Below are 17,107 nucleotides of genomic sequence, written 5' to 3' on the forward strand. Positions count from 1 at the left end.
TGGAGGCAAGTGTACATTCTAAGATTTGATTAACTGTAACAGTTCAGGCTCCTTTTTTGAAAATCTGAGGGTAATCCTAACACTCTACTTATTATTTGTTTTGTGATTATGTAAACAAAAAGAATCTGAACTATACAGGCACTACCTTGGACTATTTGTGATATTCTGACTTGCACATTTTGGACTTTATCCTGGTGTTCTGTACTTTGGGGGAAAGTAAATGGATACTTTTATAATAAGGTTATATATCTGCTACATGGATCATAGGAAGTACCCTGCTATAGTCTTATAGCCCTCCTTAAATTGCTTCAGATTTCTATTAATATACTGTGAAGACGTTGAACTAAGGAAAAATGCAGTCTGTTTTGAATAGTTTCTGTGGCAGCCTCTTAATTTGTTAGTGGAGTTATGTACATTTTTTGCTGCTGGTTCAAATGCAGAGCTAAAGGAAACTCCAAGGTCAAGCATACAGTGAGTGAGAGATAAAGTAGTCATCATGCAAGGTATAACTGGATCATCTACAGAACAATCCCGAAGACTCATGTTTGATACAAAAACAAGTGAATTTAAATGCAGGTACAACTAGTATAGCTAAACTTGAGTAAGTGCATGCAAACCTGTGAAGTCCCCAAACAAAATGTTTTTTTAACCAAATATCTGGTTTCAGGCTATATACTTCTCTGAAGGAGCTTTCTTCTGCATGCCATCTACATCCCTTATACCAAGAAAATAAGAGAGCACTATAGTTAAAGTCCTCAGATACCTCTTCTTTCTTAGGTCACCCCCGACCATGACAATCCGTGCCCTCTACTCTTCTACATATTTCTGAGAGAAGAGTGCCAGACTCTCAGGCCACAAATCCCTAGCCGAGGGAAGGAGCTTGCCATCCTCCCTGGCCTATTATTTTTACAAAAGTAATAGCTGGACTCTCTCTATTCCATTAAAAGTCTAACTACTGCCTGCTCTCTGGCTTCTTAGTCAAACCAATAAAACTTCTTTACTGCTTCTGATGTGTACCCTGAGCAGAGATCCCTATGCAGAAGACTCAGACTCAGAAGTTAAATGGGAGTTCATGGAGAAAGGCAGTGACTAGCAGAAGAGATACTACAAGACATCATTAATATCTCAGCCTTTGCCACTCAGCAATGATGGAGGTACTGTGTAATTTTCTATTCTAATTATAGGAAGATCCCCTTCATGATATGCAGATACCTAGGTAGTGAATGGTGAGTTTTATGCTACCTACTAGTACTAGCTCTACCTATGCATGATAATGATATTAAACTTTACACTTTAAAAAGGAATTAAACTAATGGTGCAGAAGATGGACAAATATTGTGGCCTGATGATAGATAAAGTAGAGAACTCAAGGGTGATCCCTCTGTGTACATGTTTCTCTGATTCTCTTCATATAGATAGATATGTGTCACTGTATACACATATAATACAAAGACACATGCAAAAAGGCATCAATTTATGGAGCATGGAGGAAGTTGAGAGAAGAGCAATAAAAGCAAGCAGGAGGTTGTGGGGACTGAAGAGAGTGATAGCTAAATGAGTGAAGCAATGGCTGAGCAGAGAGGCACAGTAAAAATTGATAGGTATTTGTAGGGTGTTAACAATGGAGAGGAATTTTTTATAGCAGTGCACAGAAGCATTATCAAGCACAGCAGAATGAAATCAAGAATCATAATGAAGGGGGAATATTAAGAATATTAAGAAAAATATCCATTCAATGACACTTTTTAGGTTGTGGAACAGTCTTCTAGGGAAAGTGGTGGAAACCCTACCACCTGAGACTGTTAACATCAGTCTTGTAAACATGTTAAGAAAGGCTAGTTTAGGGAACAATCCTAAATTTCCAGGAAGATGACCTAGATAGTCTAATTTTCTTTTGACTTTACCTTCTATGATTCGTATGGAGCCAAAAGATTACAGCAGCTGAGAGTAATATGGATTCCATTGCAAGACTACATTGATATTGTTTAAATATCACACATTAATTTTCACATACTAAAATTAATATCACATACTTTGCAGCTTCAAAATATCTATACTGAACTTTGTTGTCTGGATTCACATAAGACAAAGGTTGTCAGAATATCAGCTACTCTTTTTAAAACATTTTCAAATTGGGATAATGCAGAACAAGAAAAAAAAAAGAGAAACACTGAGGTAACAACTATCTAGTAATCCACAGTACACTAAATACCTGAAAAAGTAAGAAACATCTGTTGGCTCTGGATATTTATCGAATATATTAACTCTTTTATTATCTTCATAACAGGTTCTATCCATGCAATGCAAATGGTTTCAATGACTATACATTGGCTCATTCCCAGCTGAAGACATAATGAGGCATCTGAAAACAGTCTATTACACTTACTATATTAGCGAAACCATCATGATAAAAATCATCTTTTCCTTTTGAATAGAAGGAAAGATAATAAATGGATGAATATGGCATCCAAGAATGTTGCACCACACTTGGATTCAACAGATAGCCCCTGTGTAACATTGTCTTCCACCTTGAACAAAAAGCAGACTGCTTTGTGCATGATATACAAGGAATATTTTTCTTCTGTCTACTCAAAGAATACAGTACAGAGACTTACTGATCTAAGAGGGATGTCTTTTTCAGAGAACCCTGGAACAGCTAAAAATTTTGCAAACCTCATCATATTTTTCAATTAACCTGGGTTGCAGTTTTTAATGTCAAGACTGCCTCATAACAACACTTGCCCAAAACCACTGAATACCCATCAGTCACTCTCTCTTCATGCTCTCCAAACCTATACACCCTGTTTGCCCTTGTCCTCAGTGTGCAATGTATGTTCACGAAATGTGCTTTCATATCTGGCCAGGTATTTCAGGTGTGTCCTAATTTTTCATTCACTTGAACAGACATTCCGTTAAGACTAATTCTGAAGAAAAAGTTGGTGCATCTGAAAAGAAGGGTGTAATGAGTGATAAATCTTGATTTGGTTTTAGGAATCTTAAAGTCAATTGTGCATAAGTCAATCTTGCTTAAAGAAAGATTGTACTATTAGAACAATGATCTGCAGCCTCACATAAAAGCTGTATAAATCATTTTAAAAAATCACATCAGTGGTTCTAATTTTTAAAACTCATACTCTGCTCAAATTTGCTTGAGTTCCATCAGCAGCACATACAGCTAAATGGAAGATCTGCATTTAAGATGTTTAAAATTGTCCTCAATATCCTTTCACCTGAGATAGCATATTTTCAAGGGGAGGGGAGGACCAGCAAATTCACAACAGTTTAAAATAAGTTTATGTTTAATGGACTCTGGATGCTTTGATTCATCATTCTGGAGGCCATTGTAGTGGCTCCAACACCCTTGCCTTTCGAGTTTCTGGTATTGTGGGTCAACCTGGGAATCTTAAGAGGCTATTCACAGGCAGTACAATGTAAAACAGCCCAGAAGTTGCTATATTTTATGCAAGGAACCAGCCTGGCAGCTAGCTGGCCCAGGGTTGAGGCAAGGGTGTGCATAAATGTAATATAATGCCACATTTCCCCTATCCACATATAAACTGCACCAAGCATAGCGGTGGTTCAGGCCAAGATCTGAACCAATATCTTTGCAAGCAAGTTTTATTTACAGAACAACAACAAAAATGTTTTATTATTTATTTATTTATTTTTAGAAAGCATTCAAGGAAGGAAAAATAGCTGTTTAGTGCATGCATGGCCCTTGGCAACTGTGCCAAGTTACCAGTTGCTAGCTATGATATCATAGTTGCACTGATTGCCACCATCATAGAGAGACATTTTCCCCCTAAGTTATACAACTTTTAAGATTATTTCACATTATGTAAACTGCTGCTTTAGTCTTTGCCCGAGACGGACTTTAGATTTGAACAGGTGGAGCTGTTCCTATCACTAAGTATTCACTTTGAAAAGTACAATGCAGGCTCCCCTACTTATCCCGCCAGTGATTGTTTAATGCAATCAAATGTGGGAATTATAGTTTATTGGGAAGGAGCTATGTACTTTTACAGCATCTGAATGAAAATTACCTATTCTTTAATTTGACACCCACCAAAACACTTCTATGGCATGAAGCTGATATCTTTCTTTATAGGAAAGGTATACCTCTACTTTTGTAAAGTATCTTTTATATTGCTAAAATTGCTTGATGTTATTTAAGTGATACAGCTGTAATTTTAATATTACTTTTTGTTTTTTGATTTCCTACCACAATTATAGAGTAGGTTAGATAAATGTCTATCAGGGATGGTCTAGATGGTATTTGGTCCTGCCATGCGGGCAGGGGACTGGACTCGATGACCTCTCAAGGTCCCTTCCAGTCCTAGAATCTATGAATCTATGATTGTAAATAGTATTTGAGAAGCTGAAGGGAAGAAAGGAGATGAGTTGTTGTAATTACAGGTAAGTAAATTAAGAATGAGGGAAAGAAAAACATGCAAGTATGAAGTGATGGGCAAGGAAGACACAGAGACTGAGGGATAGAAAAGTCAGGAGGAAGAAAGAAATAGAATCACTGGGACAGGCTGAGGGGTTGAGAAACCTCAGTTGATGAAGAACAGGAAGGAAGAGAAGGTGATGAGGGAGTATGAGAGGTGAGGAAGATAAATCATAGTGAATCTTTCTTTTTGAAAAAGTTGTTGAACTACTGTGTGGTGAGAGTGGAGGGTGCAGAAGATGGAGGGAGCCTTCTAGGAGGAAGTCAAAGATTACAAATAAACAGTTTGGATTCTGAGCAAAGGAGTTAATAAGTATATGGAGATAATGCAGTTGGGCAAGAAACATGGGACAACTGAAGGGGGAGGCGTGATGTTGGCAGACCAGGTACCATAGATTCATAGATTAATATATTATAGGACTGGAAGGGACCTCGAGAGGTCATCGAGTCCAGTCCCCTGCCCGCATGGCAGGACCAAATACTGTCTAGACCATCTCTGATAGACATTTATCTAACCTATTCTTAAATATCTCCAGAGACGGAGATTCCACAACCTCCCTAGGCAATTTGTTCCAGTGTTTAACCACCCTGACAGTTAGGAACTTTTTCCTAATGTCCAACCTAGACCTCCCTTGCTGCAGTTTAAACCCATTGTTTCTGGTTCTATCCTTAGAGGCTAAGGTGAACAAGTTCTCTCCCTCCTCCTTATGACACCCTTTTAGATACCTGAAAACTGCTATCATGTCCCCTCTCAGTCTTCTCTTTTTCCAAACTAAACAAACCCAATTCTTTCAGCCTTCCTTCATAGGTCATGTTCTCAAGACCTTTGATCATTCTTGTTGCTCTTCTTTGGACCCTTTCCAATTTCTCCACATCTTTTTTAAAATGCGGCGCCCACAATACTCCAGCTGAGGCCTAACCAGAGCAGAGTAGAGCGGAAGAATGACTTCTCGTGTCTTGCTCACAACACACCTGTTAATACATCCCAGAATCATGTTTGCTTTTTTTGCAACAGCATCACACTGTTGACTCATATTTAGCTTGTGGTCCACTATAACCCCTAGATCCCTTTCTGCCGTACTCCTTTCTAGACAGTCTTTTCCCATTCTGTATGTGTGAAATTGATTTTTCCTTCCTAAGTGGAGCACTTTGCATTTGTCTTTGTTAAACTTCATCCTGTTTAACTCAGACCATTTCTCCAATTTGTCCAGATCATTTTGAATTATGACCCTGTCCTCCAAAGTAGTTGCAATCCCTCCCAGTTTGGTATCATCCGCAAACTTAATAAGCGTACTTTCTATGCCAATATCTAAGTCGTTGATGAAGATATTGAACAGAGCCGGTCCCAAAACAGACCCCTGCGGTACCCCACTCGTTACGCCTTTCCAGCAGCTCATGCCAATGCCCCTGAGCCTCACTGAACATTGACAAATGCATAGCTGGAGACCAACCCGGTTCACCTGTGTGTTAGGAATGTTAAAATAGATATCAGAGTTATAAGATTGTATTTAATGTTTAGACTTTATGAAATGCTTGTAGGATGCTTCATGTATTAATCTATATCTCATTATAAGATAATATTTAATGTTTGCTCTGTAACTACAGAAGTGTTTGCTAAATCTGTAAAACCCCACCATCAGAAGAGAAGCATTACCAAGTGTGAAATTCTAGTTTACCACAAGAGGTGTCACGTTCTCCCCAACAAAATAAAGCCTATAGACATCAGACAAGACATTATGGAACATTAGGGGACAAAATACTTTGTTGATTGCTCCTCCCACACCGATGAAGTGGAGAGGTGCACAAACCCTTGTTCTATCAGCTTGAGCTCTGAGGCAAGGAAATTTCCTGTCAAGAAAAAATTATCACTATGCTGCTTGGAATTCAGAGAGGGCAAAATTTCATAGCATAAGGAAGGGATCCCAAAGCTGTTTGGCTTTAGTTAGCTCTAAAGGGCTTATTGAGCTTGCATATTATAGCAGCTACTATTACCTTTTGGAACCTAAAATTATCTCATTTGTGTGTTTATATTTATCTGCTTTAACCTTTTAATAACTCTCATATCTTTTTCTTGATTAATACATTTTTACTTAGTATTATAGAAATGGCTACAAGCATTGACTTTGGTTTGATCGGAGGTACACTGACCTGGAGTAAATGACTGGTCCTTTGGGACTGGGAGCAACCTGAATATGTTGTGGTTTTTCATTCATCTATCACAAAGGCTGGCTTGCCTGCGTGGCGAGATAGATCAGAGTGCAAAGGGTACTGTCTGTAACTCCATGTTAAGGCAGTTATAGCTCTTTAGGAGTCCACACTTGTTATTTGGTTGGTTAAATCTAATTATAGAACATACAACCAGTTTAGGGACTTGTGCCCTGTTCCTTGACAGTCTGCCCTGAGGTTGGCACTCACACTTGTTAGCAACTCCAGACAGCTTGACAGAAGGAGAGCACTGTAGCCCAACAAAGTGATGCACTGAGCTCCAAATACTAAACTTAGGGTATGTCTACACTACGGGATTAATCCGAATTTAGATAATTCGGATTTGAGAAACAGGTTGTATAAAGTCGAAATGAGTGCGGCCACACTAGCACAGTAATTCGGTGGTGTGCGTCCAAGTACCGGGGCTAGCGTCGATTTCTGCACCGTTGCACTGTGGGTAGCAATTCCATAGCTATCCCATAGTTCCCGCAGTCTCCCGCGCCCATTGGGATTGTGGGTTAAGATCCCAGTGCCTGATGGGACAAAAAACATCGTCGCAGGTGGTTCTGGGTACAGCCTCACTTCCTCCCTCCCTCCCTCCCTGCATGAAAGCAACGGACGGCAGACAACCATTTTCGCGCCTTTTTTCCTGGGTGGGTGAACACTGCAGACTCCATACCACGGCAAGCATGGAGCCCGCTGAGGTCAAGACAGCACTCATGAATATTGCAAACACCTCGCGCGTTCTCGTGGAGTTTATGCTCAGCCAGGACCAGAAAAACGAGGAGAGGAGGCAGCGGCGGCGGCAGCGCAGCGACAAGCATGATGAGGACATGGACACGGACACAGACACAGAATTCAGTGAAACCACAGGCCCCGGTGCTTTGGAGATCATGTTGTTAATGGGGCAGATTCTATCCATGGAACGCCGATTCTGGGCAAGGGAAACAAGCACAGACTGGTGGGACCGCATAGTGTTGCAGGTCTGGGACGATTCCCAGTGGCTGCGGAACTTTCGCATGCGTAAGGGCACTTTCATGGAACTTTGTGACTTGCTGTCCCCTGCCCTGAAACGCCAGAATACCAAGATGAGAGCAGCCCTCACAGTTGAGAAGCACGTGGCGATAGCCCTGTGGAAGCTTGCAACGCCAGACAGCTACCGGTCAGTCGGGGATCAATTTGGAGTGGGCAAATCTACTGTGGGGGCTGCTGTGATGCAAGTAGCCAAAGCAATCACTCAGGTGCTGCTACGAAAGTTAGTGACTCTGGGAAATGTGCAGGCTATAGTGGATGGTTTTGCTGCAATGGGATTCCCTAACTGTGGTGGGGCAATAGACGGAACCCATATCCCTATCTTGGCACCGGAGCACCAAGCCACCGAGTACATAAACCGCAAGGGGTACTTTTCAATGGTGCTGCAAGCACTTGTGGATCACAAGGGACGTTTCACCAACATCAACGCGGGCTGGGCGGGAAGGTTTCATGACGCTCGCGTCTTCAGGAACACTACTCTGTTTAAAGGGCTGCAGCAAGGGACTTACTTTCCGGACCAGAAAATAACCGTTGGGGATGTTGAAATGCCAATAGTTATTCTTGGGGACCCAGCCTACCCCTTAATGCCATGGCTTATGAAGCCATACACAGGCAGCCTGGACAGGAGTCAGGAGCTGTTTAACTACAGGCTAAGCAAGTGCAGAATGGTGGTAGAATGTGCATTTGGCCGTTTAAAAGGTCGCTGGCGTTCATTATTGACTCGCTCTGACCTCAGCCAAAGAAATCTCCCCATTGTTATTTCTGCTTGCTGTGTGCTCCACAATCTCTGTGAAAGTAAGGGGGAGACCTTCATGGCGGGGTGGGAGGCTGAGGCAAATCGCCTGGCTGCTGATTACGCGCAGCCAGACACCAGGGCGATTAGAAGATCACACCATGAAGCGCTGTGCATCAGAGAAGCTTTGAAAACCAGTTTCATGGCTGGCCAGTCTACCGTGTGAAATATCTGTTTGTTTCTCCTTCATGAAAACCCTCCCCCTTTACTGACTGATTTTCTGTAAGGAACCCACCCTGCCCCTTCCCCCATCTTTCTTTCAAACCAAATAAAGTCACTATCATTTAAAAATCATTTATTCTTTATTAATAGATTAGAAAAAGAGGGAGGGAACCCGGGTGGTATTTGGGAGGAGGATTGCTGGGAAGGAAAAAGCCACAAAGAAAAGGTTAAAAAAATGACAGCCTTTTGCTTGGGCTGTCTACTGGGGTGGAATGGGAAGGTGTACGGAGCCTCCCCCCCCGCGTTCTTACACGTCTGGGTGAGGAGGATACGGAACATGGGGAGGGTGGAACAGGGGCTGAAGCGGCAGTCTGTTTTCCAGCAGCCGTTCCTGAACCTCCACCAGACGCCGGAGCAGCCCCAGCGTTGCATCCTTCATCCTCTGGTCTTCCTGCCGCCATCTCTCATCTCGATCGTCCCTCCTCTCCTCACGTTGGTCCCTCCTCTCCTCACGTTGGTCCCTCCTCTCCTCACGTTCACTGACTTCTTTCCTATACTTTGAAACTGTTTCCTTCCACTCATTCAGATGAGCTCTGTCACTCCTGCTGGATTGCATAATTTCAGAAAACATGTCCTCCCGCGTCTTCTTCTTACGACGCCTTATCTGTGATAACCTTCGGGATGGAGGAGGGAGGCTTGAGGAATTTGCAGCTGCTGTAGGGAGGGGAAAAAAGAGAGAATTGTTTTAAAAGCTACATTTTGCAGAACAATGCTTATACTCTTTCACGGTGACCAACACTGTTCACATTACATAGCACATGTGATTTCTGTGCAAGGTCGCATTTTGCCTCTTAATGCTGAGTGCCTGTGGCTTTGCTGCTAGAGATCACAGGTCTGGGCAACAGAATTCGGCTTGCATGCGGCCATGGTAAGCTTCTGCGCCGTGCTTTCCCACATACCAAGCATAGCTTGTAGAGTGCTGCAGAAGCCTGGCCAATCAGCCAGTTGGGGGGGGGGGGGCAGTGTGGTGGGGCTTGTCTGGGCCCCTTCAGGCAAGTAGAGTGCTGCGGTTTTTCTGTTAACATTCAGCAGCACCAGAAAACAAACTAACCCCCTCCCCTCGCCATGAATTCTCTGGGATGATCACGGTGCCCCTCCCCCCACCGCGTGGCTGGTATCAGGGAAGATCCCTGCAGGCACCAAACTACCCCCCCCGCCGCCGATCCCCCCCCCCCGCCATGAATTCTCTGGGATGATCACGGTACCCTCCCCCCACCGCGTGGCTGGTAACAGGGAAAATCCCTGCTAGCCAAACGCGAAAAACTCAGGGCCAATTTCCCATCTGCGCTTGGCTAACTGCAGGGAAGGATTTATTTTCCGCCACAGGCAAACAGCCCAGTAGGAACGGCCACCTCTGTCCCCTTAATTAAGTTCCCGTATTTCAACCAGGTTACCAGGAGTGATATCACTCTCCTGAGGATTACACAACAAGATAAAGAACGGATGTTGCTTGAATGCCAGCAAACACCGGGACCATACGCTGCCAGGCTTTGTCAGGCAATGATACCAGATTACTTGCTGCAAGCATGGCGTGGTCAAGTGTCCTACCATGGAGGAGGGAATAAGGATGCACTGCCCAGAAACCTTCTGGCAAGGCTTTCGGAGTACCTCCAGGAGAGCTTCATGGAGATGTCCCTGGAGGATTTCCGCTCCATCCCCATACACATTAACAGACTTTTCCAGTAGCTACAGACTTTTCCAGTAGCTGAACTGACCGCGAATGCAAAGTCAGGCAAAGTAATCATTAAAAACCGTTTGCTTTTAAAACAAGTTTTATATTTTAAAAGGTAAACTCACCTGAGGTCCCTTCCATGGGGTCAGAGTCTTGGGTACTGGCTTGGGAGGCTTGGGAGGGTACTTCAGTCAGGGTGATAAAAAGATCCTGGCTGTTGGGGAGAATGGAGTGCTGTGTGCTCTCTGCAAGCTCATCCTCCTCCTCCTCCTCCTCCTCTACCCCATCGGCAGAATCCTCAGGCGTCGAGACTATCCCCGACCCAGAATCCACGAACAAAGGTGGGGTAGTGGTGGCAGCCCCTCCTAGAATTGCATGCAGCTCGGCGTAGTAGCGGCATGTCCGCGGCTCTGACCCGGAGCGACCGTTTGCCTCCTTTGTTTTTTGATAGGCTTGTCTGAGCTCCTTGACCTTCACGCGGCACTGCTCAGAGTCCCTATTGTGGCCTCTCTCCATCATGCCCTTGGAAATTTTTTCAAAAGTTTTTGCATTTCGTCTTTTAGAACGAAGTTCTGCAAGCACTGAATCCTCTCCCGATACAGCGATCAGATCCAGTACCTCCCTCACGGTCCATGCTGGTGCTCTTTTTCGATTATCAGCCTGCATGGTTACCTGTGCTGATGAGGTATCTGTGGTCACCTGTGCTCTCCACGCTGGGCAAACAGGAAATGAAGTTCAAATGTTCGCGGGGCTTTTCCTGTCTACCTGGCCAGTGCATCCGAGTTCGGATTGCTGTCCAGAGCGGTCACAATGATGCACTGTGGGATAACTCCCGGAGGCCAATACCATCGAATTGCGGCCACACTAACCCTAATTCGAATTGCTAAAATCGATTTTGGCGCTACTCCGCTCGTTGGGGTGGAGTACAGAAATCGATTTAAAGGGCCCTTTACATCGAATTAAATGGCGTCGTTGTGTGGACGGTTACAGGGTTAATTCGAATTAAAGCTGATAAATCCGAATTAAAGTCGTAGTGTAGACCAGGCCTTAGAGATAACAGTTTTGGGAAATCTACAAGAATAAACCTGATAAGTGGTGCTAGCTATGGTAGAATGGCCGCAAGCCCACCTGATTCTTGGACAGGAGATTCCTTTTAACATGTTTCATTTTGACAGCATGTAAATGGATAGATTCCAAGAGTGAGCATGGTAGAACCAATTTCTAGCATATTTTTGACTTTTTGTGTGACCTATTTAGATTGAACTTGTTATTTTGTAATAGTGAAAAGCTTTTTTGTGATCAAAAATTTATTTTTCGTATGAATGAACATGTCTACACTTCTAAGAAACCAGTTGAAGTCCAGTCATGAAGAAGACAGATACAAAAAAAAGACCAAAACCAAACCCAAAAAACTTCACTGGGAAAAAAATTGATTTCAATTTTTTCACCATCACAAATCAGAATAAAAACAAAAACAAAACAAAAACTTTTTGTAAATCAAACATCAGAAAAAAACATCAGAAAAAAAATCAATTCATACCATACTGAAAATCTTTGAACATTTTCAAAATGTTTTGTTTAAATTATGACCTTTTAATTTATTTATATTTTATTAAATACCTTAAATTTCAAAACAAAAAGTGATTGTGAGCTGAAAAAAATTGATTTTTTTTCATCTTGGAAATGCCAATATGGGATATTTCGACAATAAAACTTTTTCCTCATATTTTTTGCAAAAAGAGAAAGTTGTCAAAACTTTCCCATGAAGCATTTTGACTATAACAAAAATCAATATTTTTAGACGGAAAAATGTTTTGCTGAAAAATTTCCAATCACCTCTAGTTCCAGAACCTACTTCTCTTGTGCAGGTCCTTGAATGCTTCGTGAGGCAATGGGAAGGCTGCAGCATCCTTCCAGTTTAGCACAGGTGCCTGCTGCAGAACAATATAATGTAAATTCCTCCCAACAAGCAGTACAGCAGGCTAATAAATTCAATTATTTAATTTGGCCTGGGACTTAGGTGGTTCCTCCAGCAGGTGGAGGAAGAAGTGGGAGGGTCAGGATCTTAACATTTTTTGGGGAAAAGAATTAAAACAATGTGTTTGCAAAATATTGTCAAATGAAAATTCTATTTGCCTCAGCATTAATCAGCTTGCAAGTAGAAGCAGAAGAGAAAACCCAATGGGGAGAGAGAGACAGGGCACAGAACATAGAAGGAAGAAATACTAATCTGCATGTTTCCCTTTTTGACAATGTCCCCAAGAGGACTATGCTGTGTTGAAGTGTTCCCTCCAAGTACACACAGTTGACTCAGTGTGCCATCATCAATGTGGGCTACCTTCAGATCACAGCATGTGGGTAAGCCAGGCTTGTGCTAGTCAAGGAGTTTTGCCAAAACGCAGAGCCTGATAACTGTGGGAGAAGTGTTAACACATTTTTGGCTTCTGATTTGTGTTTAGGTTCTTTGAAAACTGAGCCAAATAATCTTCATATGGCTCCTAGGCCAAAACCACTGAATAATGCCTTCATTGTAATACTGAGATACATTATGGGCCAACATTATGTTGGCAAAATTCCCATTGACTTTTATGGGAGTTCTGTCTAAATAAGGACTGAAGACTGGGCCCATAGTTGTTCACCTAAATAAATACATATAGGAAAAACCTTACCTTTAAGATTATTTGATTTTTGTTTTAGAAGTTTTGATTTCTTTTGTTGCTTCTTTACAGATTTACCTGAGTGGAGCAAACATAGGCCAGATTCTCAACTGGGACCCCATTGCCTAGCTCACAAGGCTTTATCACCCTACACATCAGAATAATAAAATCATAGTGTTAGAAGGGACTGCAAGGGTCATCTAGTCTAACCCCCTGCCAAGATGCAGCCTCCTTTTGAAAATCTCCAATGAAGAAGCTTCCACAACCTCCCTAGACAGTCTTTTCCATTGTTGTACTGTTATTACAGTTAGGACGTTTTTCCTGAGATTTAATCTAAATCTGCTATGCTGTAGTTTTAACCCACTGTGTCTTGTCCTGCCCTCTGTAGTAAGAGAGAACAACTTTTCTCCATCTTTATTATGGCAGCCTTTCAAGTATTTGAAGACCACTATCATGTTCCCCCCTTTATCTCCTCTTTTCCAAACTAAATATACCCAGTTCTTTCCATTTTTGCTCAGATGGCTTGCTTTCCATCCCTTTGATCATCTTTGTCACTTGCCTCTGGATCCTTTCCAGTTTCTTTACATTCTTTCTATACCTTGGTGACCAAAACTGGACACAATACTCCAGCGCTGAGTAGTGAGGTACTATCACCTCCCATGACTTGCACACTATGTCTCTGTTAATGCAACCAAAAATTGCATTTGCTTTTTTTGCGACAGTGTCACACTGCTGACTCATGTTGAGGTTGCAATTCACCACAACTCCCAGCTCTTTCTCAGCAGTGCTGCTGCCGCCACGCCAGTTTTCCCCCATTCTGTATTTGTGCGTTTAGTTTTTCTTCCTTAAGTGCAACACCTTACATTTGTCTTTGTTGAATTTCATCTGATCTATAGCCCAGTCCTCTGATTTATCAAGATCCCTCTGAATTTTAGCTCTATCCTCCAAAATATTGGGAAGCACCCCTAGCTTTGTGGCATCTGCAAATCTGATCAGTATGCTCTCTATACCTACATCCAGGTTGTTAAGAAATATGTTAAACAACGCTGAACCCAGAACAGATCCCTAGGAACCCCGGTTGAGGCCTCCCTCCAATCCGACATCATTCCACTAATAGTTACTCTTTGTTTGAGGCTGTGTTTAACCCATTATGTATCTACTTAATGGTAGTTCTGTCAAGCCTGCATTTCTCCCTCTTACTTATCAGAATGCCATATGGGACTGTGACAAAAGCCTTGCGGAAGTCCATGTACATTATATCCACCACACTCCCCCCATCCACCAAATCAGTTACCCTGTCAAAGAAGGAAATCATTCTGGTTTGGCATGATTTATTCTTGATAAATCCATGCTGGCTGCTAGTGATTACCCCTTCATCCTCCAGGTATTCACAAACTGAATGTGACAGCTTCTCTGACAGCGGTCTAATGTGTTTTAAGTCTGCAAAAGAATTATTATTTCATCAAACTGATATCATATACCTCATGTTCAAATGGGGAAATTCTGTGGATGATCCAGAGAGATCCTTTCCCCTAATGTTTCAGTGAAGAAGGCAGCCAGGAGTTGTTTCTGTGTTCCAGGAGCAGAAGGAAGGAGACCATTCATTATTGCTGGCAGAACCAACTACCTGAGAGAGAGGCATGTATATTCATTCCTTCTACCCATTCCACAGCACAGTGGCGTACATATGCTTTCCTCCTGCGCTTGCAACTGTGGGTCAAACAATGTCTGAAGAAGATCTCCCAATATGATATTAAAATCAAATAAGTACTCTTTAGTTCTGAGTCAGTAATTAAAAAAAAAAACACAAAAAAAAAACACCTTATCTATGGTGACCTAACCATCCTCCCTTTTGCCCCTACAGCATGTATCATCTTTCTGGTGTCCATTATTGATCACCAGATCCAACAATGAGTTTTCCCATTGGTCCAGAGACACTGTAACAGAAGTCACCCAGGAAGCACTCTCTTCTTTATAACAGATTCCGATGGCTTTATTGTTAAAAGAAAATAAATTAGCCAGTTTCCTTACCCCAAGGAGCACTAGCAACAGGTTTCCTTCATTCCCTTCAGTGACCATGAACTTAGTGGATCAAGAGCAATCTAGGTCATTAAACTATCTTTCAGTTTGTATTGACTAGAATTTAATTCATGGTAGGAGCTCAGTTCTGCTCTAAATTGGTGCAAGGATTATTTCTGGAGACTGTATCTGTTGAGAACAATTCTTTATTTTAGACTGGTTGTTATTTCACCTTTTCCTCTTGAAGAGAGGGACACACAAGAAGCACTTCATCAATGGACTTTCAATTCATCCAACTCACTTTCTTTTGACTGTGTGGGGAAATCATCCAGGAGGGGCCTAATGAGCACTTCTAGTCTACTAGCTATAAAACTAAAACCAACAAAGAAAAGCCCCACATTCCAATGTGAAGAGCAAACACCATCCTAAAAAATTGGATTCCCAGAAAGGGAATATAAAATTACAGCCCATAAACCCATACCAAATCTGTGCCATATATACTGTATTATCTTTACCAATCCAGCATAAGTGGAAGCACAGAGGTTTTGATAAGCTGCCAAGTCCAGTGCTAAATATAACCTTCTAAATCTTATTTCTACCTTTCAGTGTCCATCCCCCTTTCACTTGGACTCCCACAAAACAATAGCTACAGAAAACAAGCAGCAGCAGTGGGAAAGTATGGACACTTGAGGGCTCCTCGTAGTAATGGCAAATTTTCCCTTGTGGAGAGCAAGGCAGCAGCATTAGTAATGAGAAACTCCCTAGGTGAGAGAAACAGCAGCAGCACTGATAAACCCTCCTCTGCTGAGGGTTCCAAACAGTTGTAGCAGAAGTGGGAGACCCTGGTAAATATTGGGATCATTTCACTCATCCTTGATCTATAGATATTTTGAGGTTACAGGAACAAATGTTCAAGAGAGACAAATAGAGCTTAAAGTTCATAACCACGAATGGAAACGAAAGTAAACACTTGTATCAGTATTGGTTATGGAGGCAAAGATAACAAGGAAATCTACCTATAAGGATTTATTCGATGTCAAAGAAGACTCACCAATAAATTTAACATGTCCAGTAGCTCGTTTGTTGAAGCAATATAGCTTGTTGTGTAGTAGTGCATCCAAGGACACCAATTCGCAGCAGTATTTACTGACTATAAAAATGTCAAATTGAGCTGAATACCTGTGTATGTTGTTATATGTATCTGTTTTATACATGACCTCTGAATTATCTAATTGTAACTGATTCATCTTAAATATTACCTTAGCGTATATCTAATTAATGACAATGTCAAACTTTGCAAAAGTCTAGATGTTCAAATGTAGTTCTGTATGCAGCCATTATTTGAGAATGGGGGGTGCCCAAGTTGCTCAAAGATATGTTGAATACATAAATAATAAACAAATATGATGTATTTTGCTCTTCTGCATTAGCTTTCACATTTTTCTGTAATTCAAACTAACTTTCCATATCAAACAACAAATATGATACTGCTTTAACCATTTACTTTGTATATACAATTTAGTTAATCTTTGACTTTTGGTTTCATTTCCTTTTTAAGCCTTTGTTTTAGTTTTCATGCATGGCTTATCTACTAATGCATGAAATAACTCTTTTCTATATAGAAGTTTTCTTTAATATACTGGTTGCTAACTGGAAGAAGATAACTGATCTACTGAAACTCATTTTTCACATTTTAACAGCAGAAATGTTATTTATTATAATAGGCAATGAAATCCTACAAGATAGGTCTGGGGTAACCTACAGATTTGCAGTAACAGCATTTTCATTACAGGAGTGTCAACACTTATTTCTTACAATAGATGTCAAACTACAACAATCACCTGTTTTCACCAGCATCATGCAGAAATCTGAAAGTATCTCCTCTTACACTTTTGACATTTACTATACAGAGCATTCCTATCCACATTACTGAATAGCTATTTCTCAAATTATGTTTAAATGTTTAGAGGAGCCTTCCAAAATAAAAACTGATCACTTTTGAGTTTGCATATTTAAAACAACATGCAAGTGCAAATTTGCATAATGAATTATAGATC

At 41.5% G+C, this 17,107-nt stretch overlaps 1 protein-coding gene across 25 annotated transcripts in view; it reads right to left on the reverse strand.

Moving 5' to 3' along the window:
- PTPRD (protein tyrosine phosphatase receptor type D) overlaps positions 1–17,107 on the reverse strand; it is a 1,677,890-nt gene that overhangs the window by 1,241,193 nt on the left and 419,590 nt on the right. The gene's annotated exons all lie outside the window — the stretch shown is intronic.

The sequence above is a fragment of the Malaclemys terrapin genome, chromosome 6 (genome assembly GCF_027887155.1).
Source record: "Malaclemys terrapin pileata isolate rMalTer1 chromosome 6, rMalTer1.hap1, whole genome shotgun sequence".
In the NCBI taxonomy this organism is placed as follows: domain Eukaryota; kingdom Metazoa; phylum Chordata; order Testudines; family Emydidae; genus Malaclemys; species Malaclemys terrapin.